This window comes from Grammomys surdaster, unplaced genomic scaffold (assembly GCF_004785775.1).
Source record: "Grammomys surdaster isolate TR1022 unplaced genomic scaffold, NIH_TR_1.0 150, whole genome shotgun sequence".
Classification (NCBI taxonomy): Eukaryota; Metazoa; Chordata; class Mammalia; order Rodentia; family Muridae; genus Grammomys; species Grammomys surdaster.
Genome location: NW_021604608.1, coordinates 7567333 through 7586496, shown reverse-complemented (window position 1 = coordinate 7586496; position 19164 = coordinate 7567333). Strand labels below are relative to the sequence as shown.

At 45.1% G+C, this 19164-nt stretch overlaps 1 protein-coding gene across 1 annotated transcript in view; it reads right to left on the bottom strand.

Moving 5' to 3' along the window:
• Sod3 (superoxide dismutase 3) overlaps positions 1-3851 on the bottom strand; it is a 6175-nt gene extending 2324 nt beyond the window's left edge. Inside the window, exon 1 of the mRNA XM_028765282.1 lies at positions 3729-3851. The gene's annotated coding sequence lies outside the window, so the exon portion shown is untranslated. The remainder of the gene's footprint in view (positions 1-3728) is intronic.
• Between the last annotated feature and the right edge of the window lie 15313 nt (positions 3852-19164).

The window sequence follows — 19164 nt, the reverse complement described above, 5'->3', positions numbered from 1 at the left end:
TCTCCCCCCTCCCCCTCTCCTCTGTCCCCTCTCCCCTCCCCTCTTCTCCCCCTCTCTGTATATGTCTATACGAGATGGAGGATCTCACTGCCCTTTTGGATTGCTAACTCTTCCCGCCTCCCTGCCTGATCTCCCAGGCTCTTCCTTCTGGCAGACATATATGAGAGTCACTGTCCCTGCCCTCTTGAATTTTGCTTGTACTGAGTCCTCTTTCTGTAGTGTCAGCTTCCTGTTCTCCGTCACTCAGCCTACTTGGAGCTTGTGGTAGTAGCAACTCGGTTTTCTTCATGATTTCTCCCTTGAGTACCTGCAATAGTTTCCTAACTGGTCCTCAGCCTGTGTCTGTCTCTGAGTCTCTGTGTTTCTGTCTGTCCCTTTCCAGTTCAGTCCAGCCACAGGGTACACAGTTATTGAATGACGACAACAGTGAAGACAGGCAGGTTCTCAAGGCGTTCTAACACAACTCTCAGGTTGAAGTTTGAACCTTGTCCTGGGAACATGGTGGGGGGGCAGTAGTATACAGATTTAAACACTACATCCATTCCATAAATGCGTAAAATTACTTACCAATTTCACAAAATTTAAGTTCTGATCTAACATAAGAAAGGACAAGGGCTGGGTTTGGAGACCCAGGAGACTGGAGAAAGAAATGGGTACAATGTAGGGACCGAGACAGAGATAGAGAGACTAGTAAGGGGGGCATTGCAGGAGCCAAAGCAGAAACCATGAAAACTATCACTCAGTGGAGTTGGCAGAGAAGGGCATGGGTGTGGTGGCAGCAGCAGGAAGGAGAAAGAGAGACACAGTTGCCAAACGCCAAGGTGCCCCAAAGCGAAAAATGTGTGGGTGCTTGTGGGTACCAGGCCCAAGAGGAAGTGGGCTAGGATGTGTGCAGTTGTGGGGACTTCTGAAAGCTCAGGTCTGGCACTGGGAGAAGCCAGGAGATTGGCTTAGTGTGGAGTGTGCATCAGGTTCTTGTGTGTGTGTGTGTGTGTGTGTGTGTGTGTGTGTGTCTGTCTGTCTGTCTGTCTGTCTGTCTGTGTCTGAGTCGGTATGTATGTCTGTGTAGGAGCCCAAGGTCAGTATCAGACATTTTCCTCAATTGTTCTCCACCTTCGTATTGAGACAGAGTCTCTCAATGAGTCTGAGGCTTGTTATTGTCTAGCTACTAGTCTAGCTAGCCAGAAATCTCCTATTTCCTCCTCCAAGGCAGTGAGATTACAGGTGGACCACCATGCCCATCCAGCTTTTTACATAATTTCTAGGGCTCCAAACTCCCCATTTTTGGTTTACCCACTGGGCCATTTTTTCAGCTTGGATTCTAGCTTTTTAAACCAAGATGCATAGCCAGCTACCAACCAAGAGATTCTAATTCAGAAGAGCTTAACTAGATTTTGCTTTAAAAAAAAAAAAAGTTTAAATGTCCTGGTGCCCAATCCTAGACAACGGAAAGGTACAGAATCCAACCTCAGTTACCACACAGCTGAGTCATCTGATATGTGGGTGATTGATTCCAGGATGCCTCATGGGTTTCAAAATCCATGGATGCCCAAGTCCCTTACATAAGATAGCAAGATGTGCACACAGAAACAGCTCAGATGGTCCTGTATTCTTTAGAACAGGCCTGGATGGCTTACGGCAGTTACCAGGGTAAATGCTGTGTAAATAGTCATTGCAAGCATAAAGATCTGTATGTATGCTAGGTGCAATGTGGGGTGGGGTTTCTCTCTGTTCGAGTTTTGTAATTTCTGTCTTCGGTTGTCTGCCGTGCATAACCCAAGGACATGGAGGGTGACTGTACTGTGACTTGATAGGGCTGCAATCCATGGCCTTGGCTCCTTACCTGTAAAATAAGACCAGTTCTGCTATTGAGGGCCATGATGAGGGTCAAGGCAGATATTTACAAATGAGATACTTTCACATTTTAAAAGCTGCCCTAAGGGATTAATGATGCCTCCAAGGGCCTGGTTGAAGGTCATTTGTGCTTTCAGAGTCCTTCCACAACCCCTGAATAGGTGCCATTTAAAATGAATGGAGTGTGAGTTCTTTCCAAAGCTGTTATAGAAGGACAATTTAGTATGGTGATTATAAGAATGGATTTGAAAACTCACCCCATGAATCTAAAACGTGACTACCACTTACGCTCTGAGGTTATCTGCCATTGCTGTTTCTATGCTCCGTGCTAAGCTGCAAGCTGTAGAGGGGCCTGCTTCCTCTCTGAGCCTGGTTCCCATTTGCAAGTAGGTGCAGGCATACCTACCTCTGGGGAGCTTGCTAGCAGGCTTCAAAAAGAAAACTGAATTGCTAATACCTGTTGAATTTTTGGGCCATGCACTGTTAAAAAGCCTTTGGCATATGTGAATTTTATACATATTTAGGGGTGTATGTTTGTGTGTGTGCATGTGTCTATCTGTATATGTGTGTGTGTGTGTGTGTGTGTGTGTGTGTGTGTGTGTGTGTGTGTATAGATCTCTGATGATTCAGGTAGACCAGCAAGCCCTCCAGTCTCCATAATTGTACCTGGCTTTTACCTGGTTTCTGGAGATCAAACTTCGGTGTTCATGCTTGCATGGCAAGCACTTTACCGACTGAGCCATCTCCCCAGTCCCTAAGTTTGAATCCTGGTAAGCACCCTATGAGGTGGGTGCTTATCTGGATACAAGTAGGCAGAGAGCAGGGGCCCAGGAGTGAGAGTTTCTCCCAAGGTTACATATTCACCGAAGAGCTAAAGGCAGGATTTGGAAGTGGTTGTCTCTGGGGCCCAGCTTCAGAACCACACTGCACGGTATTCATCTAGAGCTCTCATACAGTGCAAGTCCTCAGCGAGACGCAGTGCACGGCTGCCAGAGAGAAGCTGTTGGTGGAGCTGTGAGTGAGAACAGTCAGCTTGGGGATTCTGTGAAGGCCCAGGTAGGAAGGGTACCCAGGAAAGGCTTGAGAAGAACAAAGATGTTAGGTCTCAGGGGACATTGAGAAAGTAAAACCTACAGACTCCTCCCTTTTGATGTGGCCTAGTGTGGCACTACAGTTAAAGCTTTGGGGGAAAGGGTGAGGTACAGGAGCAGCCTTATCCATCTGGCCCCAGGCTCTCTCACTGGACAGGGACTCTGACCCTCTCCCAAGGCAGCCTGTCACTCAGGAATGTTCTGTGCTCGCGCTTTGCTTCAGGAATTCTCCCTGCAAAGCCTAAAGCAAAATCCAACTGGAGTGTGTTTGTGGGCTTTTGTAGGAATGAACATTTATAAAAAGATATTCTCTTAAAATACAAAACAAAAAAGAGCGCCTTTCCTCACCCTCAGGTAAACCTAGACTCCTTGTTCGTAAGTCTCAGGTATTTTCGTCCCCAGCTGCTCTTTACAAGGAGCCTTGGCTATAAGCCAGAACTGACAGGACCCAGGTGACTCTTCACCTGCTCATCCTCCATAACTCCAACACCCAAGCCTCTCAGTGTTCAAAGACAGCCTTCAATACATGATGTTTATAGCATGGAAGACCTTTTGGACCAGCCGCTGCAGGCCCAAAGCAGGCAGCTTTGTCCCACCACCTTCCTTCCCATCTTTCCATGACTCTACTCCCCACTCTAGAAAAGCCAGGCCTGTCACTAATTGGGTTTCTCTCCCAAGAACATGATTGAACCTTTTCCAACCAGTACTGGCTGCCCAACCCAGTTTCTAAACTTAAAAAACAGACTCCTAAAAGAATGACATGGACCTCAGTTTGGCACGCACCTGTCAAGCTCGCCCAAGAGCGCTTTCCCTCTGGTGAAGTGCAGGGCAGCACCCAACGCAAGGCCTGAGGAAGAGCCTCTGAGTTGCCTCCCCAGAGCTGTCCAGCTGGCTGTTTGTGAGCAGCAGAGAGGCCAGCCCCAGGGAGTGGTCAGCAAAAGGGAAGAAGGTCATTGGATTGGCCGGGAGAAGAGAAGCCAGCCTGACTGTCCCTTGTGGTAAAATTGCTGCCTCCTCCTCTTCCTCCTCCTCTTCCTTCTCTCCTCCCCCTCCTCCTCTTCCTTCTTTTCCTCCTCTTTCTCCCTTTCCTCCTCTTATTCCTTCCTTCTCCTTTTACCTCCTCCTCCTCTTCCTCCCCTTCTCCTCTTCCTCCTTTTCCCTCTCCTCCCCCACTTCTTCTTCTCCTTGTCCCCACCTCCCAGATCCTTTGCCACTGCTAGTTGCCAAGTATGCCTTTCGTGACTTCCCTGGCTTGTGCAGACGCAGTCAGTGACCTTCAGAACGCAGCAGGGGAGCAGAAATGAGAAAGAAAATAGTCTTGTTTGAAGAGGCACAATGGTCTCTTTATTGAAGGGCCTTTTCTTTTCCCCTGACTCTGTCAGCTATTGACTGCTTTTGCTGGATGTTGGTATGTGTTTAAGACAGACATGGGCACTTGGCAGCTGAGCGTGATACTCTCTCCAGAACCGTGCTACCACACAAGGTATGGGGCAGGCATGGTACTGTGCCTTCCCAGTCTTGTCATTTCCTACCCATGTGTTCCTGAATGCCCTCTCTTTACCTCCCTCTCAGCATCTGTGATATAGGCACGGGACGTGAATAGCCCCCATTCGTGTGAGAATCAAAAGAGTGAAACCAGTGTCCGGTTTTCATAACGACATTAGTGAGTCAATAATGACCATAGCAGTTACATTATGACTGTTGTCACTGTTGTATTAAAATGACAAAGGAGGATTGTTTGCTTTTGAAACAAGGTCACTGTTAACCCAGGTAGCCTCAATTCGATCTGTAATGGAGGATGACCTTGAACTTTGACTCTTCCTGTCATCAGTTCCCAAGTGCTGGGATTATAGGCAAGCACCACCATGTTTTTGTGTCACTGGGGGTCATGCATGGAAGGCAAGCACTCTGCCAACTGAGGCCATCGCAGGAAGACCATCTGAAAACTACATAGACTGGAGGTGGCATGATCCTTCAACCCCGGCTCCTTATTTCTTTTGCTATCATGAAATCCTGTCAGTTACAGAAGCTCTTTCCAGAAACAGAAGGTTCTCTTTCCCAGAGAAGCACCCCCGCCCCAGCCATGGGAAAAGACAGCTTGCTGCTGCCTGTCTGTCCCCCTGAATTCCTTTGACAAACGGTCATTGGGTACCTGCCCCCTACTAGGCACCAGGCCACACATCAGTGACTCAAAGCTACACAAGTGTCTGTCCTATGTGGGTCACACTCCTAGGAAGAAAACAGAGTGTCAATGGTACAGCTAGAGACAGAGGGACAGAATGCCCTCTGACCCTCTAGTCGCCAGGCCTGGCAGGTGGGAAGTTTGTTCAGTAACCTGTTCTCCGGGCTCCACCTGGAGTTCAGTAAACCTCCTTCAGGTGGAGGCTCCTAGAAGCGCTGTGTTTAAATACTGATGCTTCTGCCAGACAGCTGGTTTCGAGATCACTGCTTGGCTGGAAGGCCCACAGGACAATTTTCATAAGGGTGAGGAGATAGAACAGAGGGAGCATTCATGCCTTTTGTGCACAAAGCTCTGGGTTCAAGTCCCCCAAACCTAATCTAAGATCAGTTTCCTAAGCCTAGACTCTTCATTATTGCTTTTTAGTACCACCAGCCTGATGCATAGCTGAGACAAAAGGCACTAGCAGCAACAAGTGCTATTTGGTAGTTATCTCTAATAGTAGGGAGCTTCTCCCAGGTGACACTGAACCATTTTTGACCCCTCAGGCTGTTCATGTGGGATAGGACAGGCCCAAGTTGTTAGGCACAGAATCAGAAACATCTGGAAGTGCTTCTCAGGACCTTTGTGCTTTTATGCAGGGATGCCAGCTGTAAATGGCCTCCTCTTCATTCTGCTCAGGAAAACTCCAGGAGCTGAGTTTCATCAACAAGTGGTGTTTCAGTAACCTGGAAAGCCAGGGAGCGCAGATCACAGCCCTCCAAGGCCAGGTTGCATGAAGTGACAATTTACCCAACAAAAGCACTTTAGACACACTCAGAGAAAACATCAAGTGATTCTTGCCTGCCTGACGTTTGCCCAGAACCTCCGTTGTGGAGTAGATTCCAAACCGAGAACTTCTGAGTCTTGGAACTTGTCATTTGGTCTAAACACATCTGGATAATCGAGGGGAAAGAGGCTCCTCCCTGACAAGGTGGACAGGAAGGAAGCAAGCACCAATCTTCTGAATAAAAGTAAAATAATAACAACTAACATTCATTCCCCACCCTTTGTCTATCAGGCGCTGGCTAAGCAATACTTGGCATCCATCTTAATGGCACTGCCTCTGGGGAAAGACTGGCTTGCACTCTGGTGCCTGTTATATCCTGCCAAAACTTGCTTTCCCAGAAGCCCTTTCAAAGTGGCTGAGTGACCCTTTATGCTGTGAGCATGTATCCTACTTCTCCAGCTGTGCCGGTGTGAGCAGAAACACTCATACATAGAAGAACAGAAGTGAAAGGCCTTTTCTGACCAGAAGGAAAATGGATACAGTTCCACCAGGAAACACCAAATCAAAATTCCTCCAAGTTATGTTCCTCACAGATTCTGAGCTTCCCTTGGTTCTGTGGCCCCAGCAGGCCTGTGAGAGAGCTCTATCTCTTTGTGCTTTGCCAATTGTAAACAACAGAGCAGTACAGTCTGGGAAAGTATGAGAATATCTGATTCCATGCTGATGTCTTCAAAATAATTGCACGGAACACTCTACTTGGGAAAAGAGAAACAGTCTTTGGCATACATGTTTCATATTAGTTTAATAAACATTTCTTAGACCCAGCAGCTATATTTATGCATCTTTTTACTGTCCCCTTCTCTCAAACTGGAAAGCAGAGACTTTCTTCCCAGAAACCTTTCCAACTGGCTGTGGCCTGGTGACCCATTCTCAGCTTGGAGAACAAAGCAAGACCCAACACTTTGCTGCTTCTTAGAGAGAAATATCAACAATAAAGACACAGGTGGGTTGGCAGTAAAGTTTTACTGTGCAAAATGGCTATGTGTATTAACAGATTAATATCAGTTGAAATAAATGCCAAGACATGGCTGTAACCACAACCAATGTTACACAATGATACACAGCCACCAGAAAGGCATCATAACACTCAAAATTTTAAATATGCGGGGATGGAGCTCAGAATATATTAAATGAAAACCTATAAAACTAAAGGCAGAACAAAATCCAAAGAACTCAACATTAGAAAAAAACACACCTTTTAGTTGTTCATAAGCAAAACAACCCAATACAGATGAACGAAATAAGCTATCAGTCCATACAACTCAATTGATATGTTCTCAATAAATTGCAAGATACACAGTTCTCAAAGTTACAGTACACTCGTCACACCAGATGCTAGGCCAAAACACTAGGCTCGCTAAAGCCTAAGAGATGTCACCTGCCTGCAAAGAGGCTAAGATAGAAATCAATGCTCTGTCTGGAAAATCCTCCAAATACAAGGAAATCAAACGCTGTATCTCTAACAGGAGGAGCTTCAGGGAAAGGAGAAAATATTTGCAAATGAAACATAGTAAAAGCAACACATGAAAACCTGCACGGTGGAACCAAAACAGTTCTTAGAGGAAGATACACAACTTTAATGCTTATATCTGTATTTAAAAAGTATGAAAACTTAGTATTAATGGACAGTCATGAGTAAACAAATAAATGCATAGGAGCAAACGTCACACGTATGTAGAGGAAGAGAGGTACTCCAAAACATAAATCCATAAACCAGAAAACAGAAAAGCATGATAGATGTATATTTTTTTTAAATCCACAATAGATTATTTAGAAAGGCTGTTAGAAGTCAAGAGAAGGGAGAGAAATCAAAATGGCTTTATGGGATGAGAAATAAAGCAGGTTGTCTCATATCCTAAAACTATTAAAAGGGGAAGTAGGGGGCTGAAGGATGGCTCTGCAGTTAAGAGCGCTTAGTTCCCTTTCTTTCATTTCTATGACGTTCTAGAATAGGCAACCTAGCTAACTGCTGCTGAAACCAGAGTGATGGCTTCCTTAGATGGACAAAGAGAAAGAGGGAGGGAGGAAAGGAGAGAGAGAGAGAGAGAGAGAGAGAGAGAGAGAGAGAGAGAGATCTACGTCTAGAAGGGCATCAGCTACTGTCTCTTACTCTCTACCTTACTCTTTGTGAGAGTTTCTCGCTCAGCCTGAAGCTCACCATCCCAGCAATCCTGTTTGCTTTCCTTCCCTCCCCAGGTCTGGCTTTTGATGTGGGTGCCAGAGATCTGAACTCAGGCCCTCACACTCATATAGAAACTGCTCTACCCACTGAGCCACCTCTCCCTAGCCCAGGCAGATGGCTTTTTTACCTGAACGGCAGCACGGATTCTCACTAGACCTGCAGCTTGTGGTGGCCCTGCTCTGCAAAATTTGGATTTGACAGTCTCTAACTCCTTAAAATCGGTCTTTTTTGTTTACATGCTCACATTCCGTTCTGTCTGCTGCCCCAGATAACCCCAATAGATGTGTTACCAAGTCTGAGGTGTCCTTATAATCTCTTCTCAACCTTGTCCAAACTCTCCACAGGCATCTCCCACAGATGCCTGGCTTGCTTGTGGGTTGCCTGGTTGGATAAATTGTGGATGTGGGCTAGGGAAGTACATTTTTAAAGACTTCCTAGATCCTTCTCAAGTACAAGCACCATTGAGAAACATTGTCTAGAATTTTTAATTCTGCATAAGACGTGGGGCTAAAACACATTATCCTACTTCTCAGTAAACCATTCCCTCCACCATGAGTCTCACCTTGACACGCCTCTACTGCAGGGATACCACATGCCCCGTCTGAGTTCTTCCCACTGCCATACTAAGAAAGTACTTCAGTTCACCCCATGTGAGTGATGGTACTTTATATTGACACTAATTCCTATCTTCCAGAAAAAAAAAAACACACTTTTCTATTTCTTTTCCAAGTCTGATGACATTGCTTTGATGTTGGCAACGGCTAGTTAATTTACATCAGCTTTACTCACAGGGAAAGTGGGACAAAAACAGTAGCTGCTCCACGCATTCATTCTAAGAGCCCGTGTGGTCCAAGGAAGGAATAAATTGGCTTTTAAGGATGTCTTCCCGTGATTCTTAGGATGTCACAAAAGTCTGGTCTACCGCTCTCTTTGCACATGAGCAAAATGATACACACATGAGATTATCCATTAAAGCCTAGTTTGTGGAAGGAAGAGAGTGGAAGCCAGCTAAGTGTGTGCCATCAGGGACAGGTTAAAGAATTATAGTACATCCTAAAGTGGTGTGCTATACACTCATAAAAATGAATGAGGCCGTACCTCCTGCTCAGATATGGAAAGATCCAGCAGTTCACCACAGCCAGCTTGGATCATTCATGAGGATATTTTGCTAGTGTCTCTTTCTAACGTTGCAATCAGTGGTCTTGCATGGCTTGAGGCCTGCCATACTGGGAGTTATCCCAGAGGAATTTGCACCTCACAAAAGCAGGTTGTTAAACATTTACTAGCATGCCACTGCAAGGAACTCTAAAGCCCATTGTCAGGCCAATAAACCAAAGCTCAGCACAATGTGTGGAGCCTGCCTACAGATGGGTAAGGTGGGGGAATTATGTGCACTCGGAAACACAGGAAGACTGGTGACATAGCTCAGAGTGGCGAGCTCTCTTAGTATTCATGAGGCCTGGGTTTGGATCCTAGCACTACAAAAACATACCTAATTTTGATTTCTCAGTTTCTAAACATAAATTAGCACATAACCTAGAAATTCCACTCACAGATATATAATCATGAGAATCACAAGCATGTAGTCACACAGAAAATCGTACACAAGTGCCTATAGGAGCAGTATCCGTAACAGCAACAGGGTGAAAATGTCCACCAGTGGATGAAGGAGTAAACAGATGGTGGTACCTATGCCTAGTGCAATATCAATCGTCCCTATAAAAGAATGAAGTGTCACATGAAATAAGTTGGACATTGAACGACAAATACTGCATGTTCTCATATGTAGAAGCCAAAGTTTATCTCAGAGACACAGAGGCTAGAACAGGGTTTCCCAGAGTCTGGGAAGGGTGAGAGGGAGACAGGGATGGCGACAGGTGGGCCCAGTTGGATACAGGAATAATACCTAATATTTGATTGCACAGGAGGATGGCTACACTTGACAACAGTCAATTAAATATTGCAGAAGAGCTACGAAGAAGAATTTTGAATGTTCTCAACACAAAGCAATGACATGTGTCTGAGGTGATACGTATGCTAATTGCCCTCATCTGATTGTTATACATTGTAGCCATGTCTTGAAATGTCACACCGTACTGCATAAAATGCATAATTACTTCATGTTAATTAGAATATATTAATAAAAATGAGTGAGGTCTTGATGAACGCTCCAACTTGAGTGACCCTCAAAAAACACGCTAAGAACTGGGTGTGGTATTTTCCTATTTATAATCCCAGGCTGAGGCAATACAAATTGTGAACTCAAAGCCTGCCTGGACCACACAGTGAGACTGTACCTTGGTGGTTTGTTTGTTGGTTTGTGTTGTTGTTTTGTTTTTTGTTTTGTTTTTGTTTTGTTTTGTTTTTGATACAGGGTTTGGTCTGTCTTGGACCACACTATGTAAACCTTTCCTTGAAGAGATCCACCTGCCTCTGCCTCCCAATGCTGGTCAAAAATAAAACAAAAACCATCATTAGCAACACACACACATACACACACACACACACATACACACAAAACACCAAGTTACCCAAGAAGCATTCTACTCCCAGGAAACCGTGGCATGAAAGAATTTAGACCCAAAGGGCCACTTGTTGTAGTGCCCCATCCATTTGATGAGCCCATAACGGGGGCAAGCAGGCAGGGTGAGCAGAAGTGAGGAGGAGGGAGAAACAGGGAGTCATTACTCAATGGGTAATTTTGGCTTCCAAGGTTTCATTTCCTGAGAGATAAAAATGTCTTGATACTGGAGAGACGGGTGGGGCAGTGTTACACAAGCATCAGAGGCCACTGAATTGCTCGCTTTAGAATGGGAATTACAAGTTGCATGTACTTTATCTCAATTAACAAGACAAACCCTCAAACCTCAGACAGGCTACAGATCAAAAGAGATAAAGTGTCTGTGGAAAGCTGTAGGTACCTGAAAGATGAGGCGAGGGGGACTTTTTTTTTTTAAATCCAATTTTGTATATATTCATATCTTTAGACATGCATATAAAAGGTGATATAAAGATTTATTAAGACCACATGTCCCTTCTATGAAGTCAACAGTAAATGAGTACAGAATAAGTTAGTTGAGCTGGTTAGATGGGTCACTGGATCCTACCAGTCATATAAGAAGCTGGCCATGGAAGCATACACCTGTAACACCAATGTTGGGGGCTAGAGATGAAAGGGGATTGTGCTCAGCCTGCCCAGCTTCGTAGGTGAGATCCAGGGTTAGTGAGAATCTCTGTCTCAAAATCTAATGTGGAGAAGTGGTCGAGGAAGGCATCCAACATCAACCTCTGGCCTCCACATGAACACACACATGGGTAAGTGCATCTGTATACACACATACACACAAGCACACACATGCACACATGCATACACACACACACACACACACACACACACACACACACACACACACACAAGAATAAGTAAACAGCCACTCACAAGTCCTTTAGAACCTGTAAGCTGAGGCTCTACTCCATAGGCTCTCACTGGCTGGCCCACCATTATCTTATTCAGTAAGGTGGGAGCATCTCTGGGTGGACAAATTGACACTACACTGTGAATAGTGGATGGCACAAAATTTCAAGGATGATTTGGTAGCAGATCCAGCTGGTTTGATCCTGGAGACACACAAATGTCCCTTATGTAGGCCTGGGACTTCTCTTTGATACCTTTTTCCTCTGTACAATGGAGATGACCAGACCTACTTCTCAAACTGGGATGACATCGGACGGTGATGGCAGATGCATGTGTCTATCACTTGGCAGTCACTCAGCAATGATCCTTTCCTGGACTGGGGCGGGAAGTGGGGGTGTCCTGCAAGACTCTGCTGGAGTGAGAGGCTCTACCTAATGACATAGGTAGGTTTGTTTGGCCTACTTTGTCTGACCAAGTGCTAACTAACACACTGCAGCTGTGTCTAATGCTCCCTCCATTTCCCCCCAAGTTTTGCAAACCCTGACTGTATCATTGAGAGAGAATGAAAAAGAAAAAGAATTAGACTCCTAAGGGCCACTAACGCTGTGATTTATTGAGTGCTTATCGTGAGCCTCGTATTTTAAAGTCATTATTTCCAACTCTTCCAATAGCTCTGGAAGCAATATATTCCAGCGCTCATTTATGGGGGCTCAGAGAGTTGATGTCAGCTGCTCAGTTTTTGGAGGATGGCTGGGAAGTGCCAGAGCAGGGATTTGAACCCAGTTCTGCTGAATATTCTGCTATACTGCACTTTATTTTATAAATCACCAAAAGACCTATGGTTAATATGGATTTAGAACAACCAGAGGATCCAGATGACAGCTGGAAGAGGCCCATGCACATGCACGTGCAAAAGGTTGACTCCAACCTCACATGAAAGGGATCCCCCACTTCTATGTCCCTGGCTCTTTGACAGCAAACTCACCACCTCCTGTGACAGTCCATTCTGTTTTTAGATGACTCTAATTACTAAGGAGACTCATAATGTTCTGTTTGCCAATCACTTTCACCCGCTATTACAACTTCATATGCCCTGATGAGGCCATCACTAAGAACCCCATTACCTCTTGGACAGGCAATAAGGCCTCGAACACCATCACCAAGCCAAGTCTCAAGCATTGGCAATGCAGACAGAGCCAGGAACAGGCTGCTCATTGCATCTTCAAAGGAGCCCTACGACAGGTGATTATCTCTTGTAAGGAAAGGTATTCTGGATGGGATGTATTGTCACTCGGGACAGGGCTATAGCATAGATTGCAGAAGTTTAAAATAATCAGGGCCACGCGTATCTGCAGCACACGTCTTTGGTTAATTAAAATGCTTAGGAAAAGCAACGGAGGTTGATTTTAGCTTCCCCCTAGTTTTTAATCTCTCTGGCAGTGTTTTCTCTGTGAAGGACAGTCAGTCCTAAATGATCCAGCATGAGTTCTTGTCACCAGCTTCCTGAACAGTGAACTTTCTGTCAGATCTAACAACTAATAACGGAGATTAAAAATGGAAAGGGCTGAGAAAGGGGGAACCCAAGGTCTCCCGAATGTGTGAGCCACTCAACCGGTTCTCCTCGGGGGGAATGGAACTCTGTCTCTGTGATTGCAGGAACCACGGGGAACTAAAGAACGCCGGGTCAGAAAAGTGACGGGGCTCTCCTGGGATTTCAGGTGGCAAATAGGATTGAGAATCTTAGCTTTAATGAAGACAACAGAAATCACATAATTAACACGCACTGTTAACACCTCATTAGTCTCCCGGGGCTTAAGTTATGCTAAAAATAATCAACACATTTTGTTTAAATAAGGCTCTGCTACAGGTGGCCACGACGTCCTCCTTGGCCACAGCAGATCAAGAACATTCCCCTGATTTTACTTCAAATGCTCCCGGAAGGCTTTGTCCTCAGTCCAAGGAAAGGATTATTTAAAATGAATGTGGAAGTACGGAGAGGAAATGAGTGTTATCGTGAAGTCTCTGTAGCTCTGAGTTTGACTCTTACACAATCCAGCATCAATCCCGCACGCCTGAAGGCAGAGTTGCTTCCCCAGTGAGTCTTTCTACTGGAGGTTTGATGCCAGCCATAATCGAAGCTGGAAAGAGGCAGTTTTGTCCATATACTCTTGTTTTTTCTGGGGGACACTAAAACCCATGGCATCTGTTTCCATGGCATTGCCTTCCTCCTGGTCTGAGTTTGGCCTCTGATCAAGAGAATTGTATGGAAACAGATGCTGTTTCTGGGTTTCTGAACTTGGGTATTAGAGGGCCTGGGACCTTTGCAGAACTTTAAGTCGCTAGAGGAGTCATACTTCTTGGGTAGACCAGACCCCAGGAGAGGCCTCAGAAGATGAGAGGGCACATGGGAGAGAGCCATGCCTTCTGTTTTCTGAGGCCAAAGCCTCCAGCCTATACTCCAGCCTGTACAAGACCAAAGCTAGACAAGATGAAGCAAGTCCCTGCTAGAATCTTGAAGAAAGGGGAAAGAATGACTGTTTAGAAGCTGCTGAGCTTGGGGTAACTGTTGTAAAACAAGATTCTTCCCTGGCTGTTCCTCTGCTTTGCCCTTCACTCACCCATGGCCATTCCCTCAGCTCCTAAGCTCCAAATGAAGGGATTTGGTAGTGAAAGCTGTGGAAAGTTACCTGCCCCCCCCCCCCCACACACACATACCATGACAGAATGTGTCCTTGGGAAAAGAAGATGGATCAGAACTCCTTCTTTCTGTCACTCAATCACTCAGAAAATGGTACCTGTAAGCTGGAAGGGCCTGTGGTGACACCTTGATCTTGGGCTCAGGTTTCTAGAATTTTGAGGAACGAGCATCTATTGCTTAGGCCGTGTGGTCTGTGGCCTTGTCCTAGAGTGGGTTGAGCTAAGTCCTCATCTCAGCATGTACTTCCTGTTCCCACAAGATGGAAAACCCCTTCCATTTCTTGGAAAAGTCGACGGTTACTGGGAGTGTTGGATGACGGTCCAGACTTCTGTGTTTGAGATAAGAGAGAAATGCAATGCTGTCTTAATATTTTCTCTCTTGTTCTTGTGTTCTCTCTGCATGAAAAATAGAGACACCACCTACCCTCACGGGGCTCAACAGCAAAACCTTCAGAGCTGACTGTGGGGGTTAAAGGAAGGCGAGTCACAGTTTAACTACCCATCTCTGAACATCTCACTATCCTATAAGGTTAGAGCTAGCTCTAAAGAGAATTTCCCAAGTAACAATCAAAAAGCTCTGTGCTCATGCCCAAACCACAGCAGATGCAGAATGCCTCTACTCAGGTTAAGGACTGCAGCTGTTCAGGACACAGAAACTAGCCACATACCCTGATGTAGGGAAAGAAAAATGTCCTTTGGCAAGTACACTGGAGGATGTTTACACGGACCTGTGCCTTAGCAATAGTCTAGCAAAGATTAAAATAAAAGTATTGTTGCAAGACTGTTGTTTGACTGAATTCAGAAAACTTAAATTGAATGAATAAAAGTGGGGGTGGGGTAGGTGAATGGATGGGCGGATGGATGGACAGATGACTGGGATGGACGGAGAGAATATAGTGTGCCCATGTGTTCTGTATATGACTGAGAACAAGAGGAAGTCTGTAAATGCTGAAGAAGTTGGAAGGATGACAAGGAATGGTCCAGACAGAAACATTCGCTGGAGCTGCACCTTGCTAAGACTTTTCTCAATGCCTCTCAGAGATCAGGAACATGTACAGCCTGACTTCACTGTCACTGGTGGCACAGGCTGGAGTTTAGGACCTTTCTGTTCTTGTGTAGTTCTGAGCACTTTAATTCTGTAGGATAAGCTTGTCTGTCCCAACTAATCTCACTATCTTTATATGCTCTCAAATTAGAGAACTTTCCAGAATACAGACCTAAAGGTAAACACCAGCACCAGTGTGGCAGACAGTGCTGGCTGCTTACCTAACATCCTTCCTCCTTCAATCTTAGCAAAGGAACCTCCATTTTGTTTGAGTTCCTGTCATACTCATTATTTGTATTGATACCCCGTGATTAATTTCTGGCCATGAGACAACAAAACATCTGGGAAATAGGATATTTTCTTTCCTTTATCCTCTCAGAAATAGGGTGCCATATAGGGAAGTGTAAAAGATAGTCACCCTGCAGTTACAGGGCCACTTGAGAGAAGCTAAAAGTCTACCGGCTGCCATAGTGAGTCCCGCTGGTACCACAGGGCCCACCTACTGGCTCCAGACTTTGTTTTTTCAGTGACAACTAACCAAGTGTCTCAGAAAGTTCTTGTCATATTTTCCATTATTTTCAGTCAAAAACATTTCTGGCAGACATTCTGAGCTGATTCAATTGGAGTCTGGGATCTGGTGCCCAGAGTGAGGAAAGGAAAACCTTTTTGAACAATTCCCTTCCAAAGGCCAGTAAGAAAAATTGTATTCTTTGGGGCCTTAAACCCAGGCTGGAAACAAGTTTTTAAATCAAAGCATAGAGTAGGAAGACCAGAGGGTTAAAAAAAGAAGATATTCAGAAACATCTGGGCTCCAAGTACCTCCTTCCTTCCATCTCTGCACTCAGCCATCCTAAGGGACTGCCTTGTGCCAATTGAACTAGACTCATCAGGGACTTTCCTTGGGGACTCTCTCTACCCCAAGTCTAATGGTAAAATACAGAGCCTGGAACGAAACATTAGGAAAGAAAGGCAAAGGAAGAACTGTCGAAGCCTGAATCACCCATGTTATATAAATAATTTCCAAAATGTAAAATGTCCCCAAACATAACAATGATGATGGTGATGATGATGGTGATGATGGTGATGATGGTGATGATGGTGATGATGGTGATGATGGTGATGATGGTGATGATGGTGATGATCATGGTGGTGATGATGGTGTTGATGGTGATGGTACTGGCAAGAGTGGAAGCCGGGGACACTTTTTGGCTGCTGTTTGTGAAAAACAAGGCTTTTTTTTTTTTTTCCTAGCCAGCTAGCATTTAAGTTTCCAAATGAATGGTTGAATTCATTCATCGTTTTCCACTGGTCTCATAACAGGAAGTAATTAAAGTATTTCAAGTGACTCAACAGCCAATGTGAAAAAATGAAATGATTAACAAATCATCCATCCCTGCCTGTGAGCCTGGAAACCATCTTTGGTGTGCCTGAGGGATGTGCTGAGGGAACCCCAAACTCTCAACGCATGGTAAGAAAGAGACTCCAATCTGCAAACTAACAAGACTAAGCCATGGACTGTTGTCATGAACTGCCCCCTTATTTTCAGAGCTGGCTGAGAACGGATGTAAAAATGGTGGACAGGATCACGTGACCGTCAGAGCCTCAGATAAACGAATCACAGTGCATCTCAACAAGTCAAGGAGAGCCTGGCAGGTCCTTGATGCCCCATGAATTTGATTCACTATCGAGAGTGAATTCCCCGGGGACATCTCTCTGCAGCCTCACAATCCAATATGGGAGTCCATGTTGGATGCATAGGGACCACAGTCTGCAGTGTCAGAAGCCACCTGTCAGTCACACAGAAGACAGAGCTGAGCAGACTGCATCTTTCTTCAAGGGACAATTGCCATTCCCCTATCTCTGTATGGTCCCTGTGGCACTGGCCCCACAGTTTCCTGGTCAACGTGGTGAGCCTTTGACACACAGCCTGATTCCCTCTTCAGCGATACAAACAGCTTCCAGGACACTTGGCCTAGGGTTGTCAGAATGTGGAGGGTGCAGGGCTATTTAAATAGAAGATCCTAGAGTTTTCTATTATGCGAACCAATGAAATCTCTCTTTTGCTGAAGTTAAGATGAGTTTGCCTTTCTATCCCTCACCCCTTAGCTAACAAAAAAGACAAAGGTTTGGGTCCTGAAAAGAAGAAACAGACATCTATATGAAAATTCACTTTAGGTTGTGATGGCTCAGTGGGTAACAGAGCTTGCTGGCTAAGCATGTAGACCTTAGTTTGGATTCCCAAGCACCCCAAAATCTGGATGTGGCTGTCCACACTATTATCCCAGCACTGGGCTTCTTCTTATTTGTTCAGAATTATAGGATTGCAGAGGACACTGCTAGCCTAACTCCAGGTTCAGTGAGAGACCTTGTCTCAAGAGAGTAACAAGGAAAGTGACAGAGCAAGACCCCCCTCCCCACTGTCCTCTCTGGCCTCCAGGTATGGGAAGTGGGCACTTGAGGTCACGTTCTACCCCACAGCCTGAGAACCCTCTTTTCACCAGACCGATTTACAAAATAAATTATCTTAAAAAAAAAAAGAAAAGGTACTGAAATTACACAATTGGTGGTTGCTATGTGCTAAGTAATTCCTTTTCTTACATACATTAGCTCACTTAATTATAAATTTCTCTCATTATGTTGGTTAATTTGATTACCATCCAGTGGTGTTTTTTTTTTCTTTTTTCTTTTTTAAATGTGTGGAAGCACCGTGGGGCAGAGCACATGGATGCTGTGGAGGAACTGCCAAGTTGATTAGCCAAGGTCAGGAGGAACTCACAGACTCGGTGTTGGAATGAGATGACATCAGTAAGTCTGTGGCTTTTGAATAATTGGTCCCCAGGTGGTGGCTGTTTGGGGAGGATTACACAGAAAGGCATTGCCTTCTGGGAAGATGTTTGCTTACTGACATGCCCCCTGCCATTATAGGGATAGACTCTGACTCCCCTGGGACTGTAAACCCCAAATAAACCCTTCTGTCTAGAACTTGGTCATGATGTTTCATCACAACAGTAAAAAGGTAACTAAGACACTGTGTGTTAATATATGTGTGTATTTATGTATGTGTGTGTTCATGAACATAGGGGTAGACCTATGTGATGAGTGTGTATGCACATGTGTGTACACAGATATGAGGGCCAGTGGCTAACCTTTGGTACCATCCCTAGGATGCTACTCACCTTGTTTGAGACTGGGACTCTCCCTCGGACCCGGGGCTCACTGATTGGTTAGGCTAACTAGCCAGCAAGTCCCAGGCATCTGTCTGTTTCTGCTTCCCCAAAGCAGGGACTTCAAGCACGCTCTACAGCACACTGGCATTTTTATGTGAGCTCTGGGAATCAAACTCAGATCCCGATACTTACATTGCAAGCGCCTTAGTGACTGAGTCTTCTCCCCAGCTCTTGACCCCTGACTTTTGTTATCTTCTCCAGAGACCTCTGAGGAGTGAGTCCAGTTGATGGCCTTGGGAACTGGTTAGGGACTCAGCCAGACAGCCATACCACCAATGAATTAGAAGGCTTTGCTCAGCCTAGAAAGAATCCTTCCTCATTGGAAGTCTGATTTCAAATTCTGCAAGACTGAATTTTAAGGGCCAATAGCATATAATGCTGAATTCCATTTGAATAACTTGCCCGGAAAGGATTTGAACTTGAGGTCATCTTCATACCAGTGAGGTCAGTCCAACATCTGCCAATCTTCCTGTTTGGATCATGTTTACAAGATGTCCTGCTCTTCAAAAATTTTTGAGGTATAATTTATAAGCAGTGACTTGCATGATCTTTGAGGCACAAACATTCAAAATGTGGAATAATTCCATATTTCTCTTGCTCCTTGACAACTTCAGACATTTCTCCCTCTCCCTCTCCCTCTCCCTC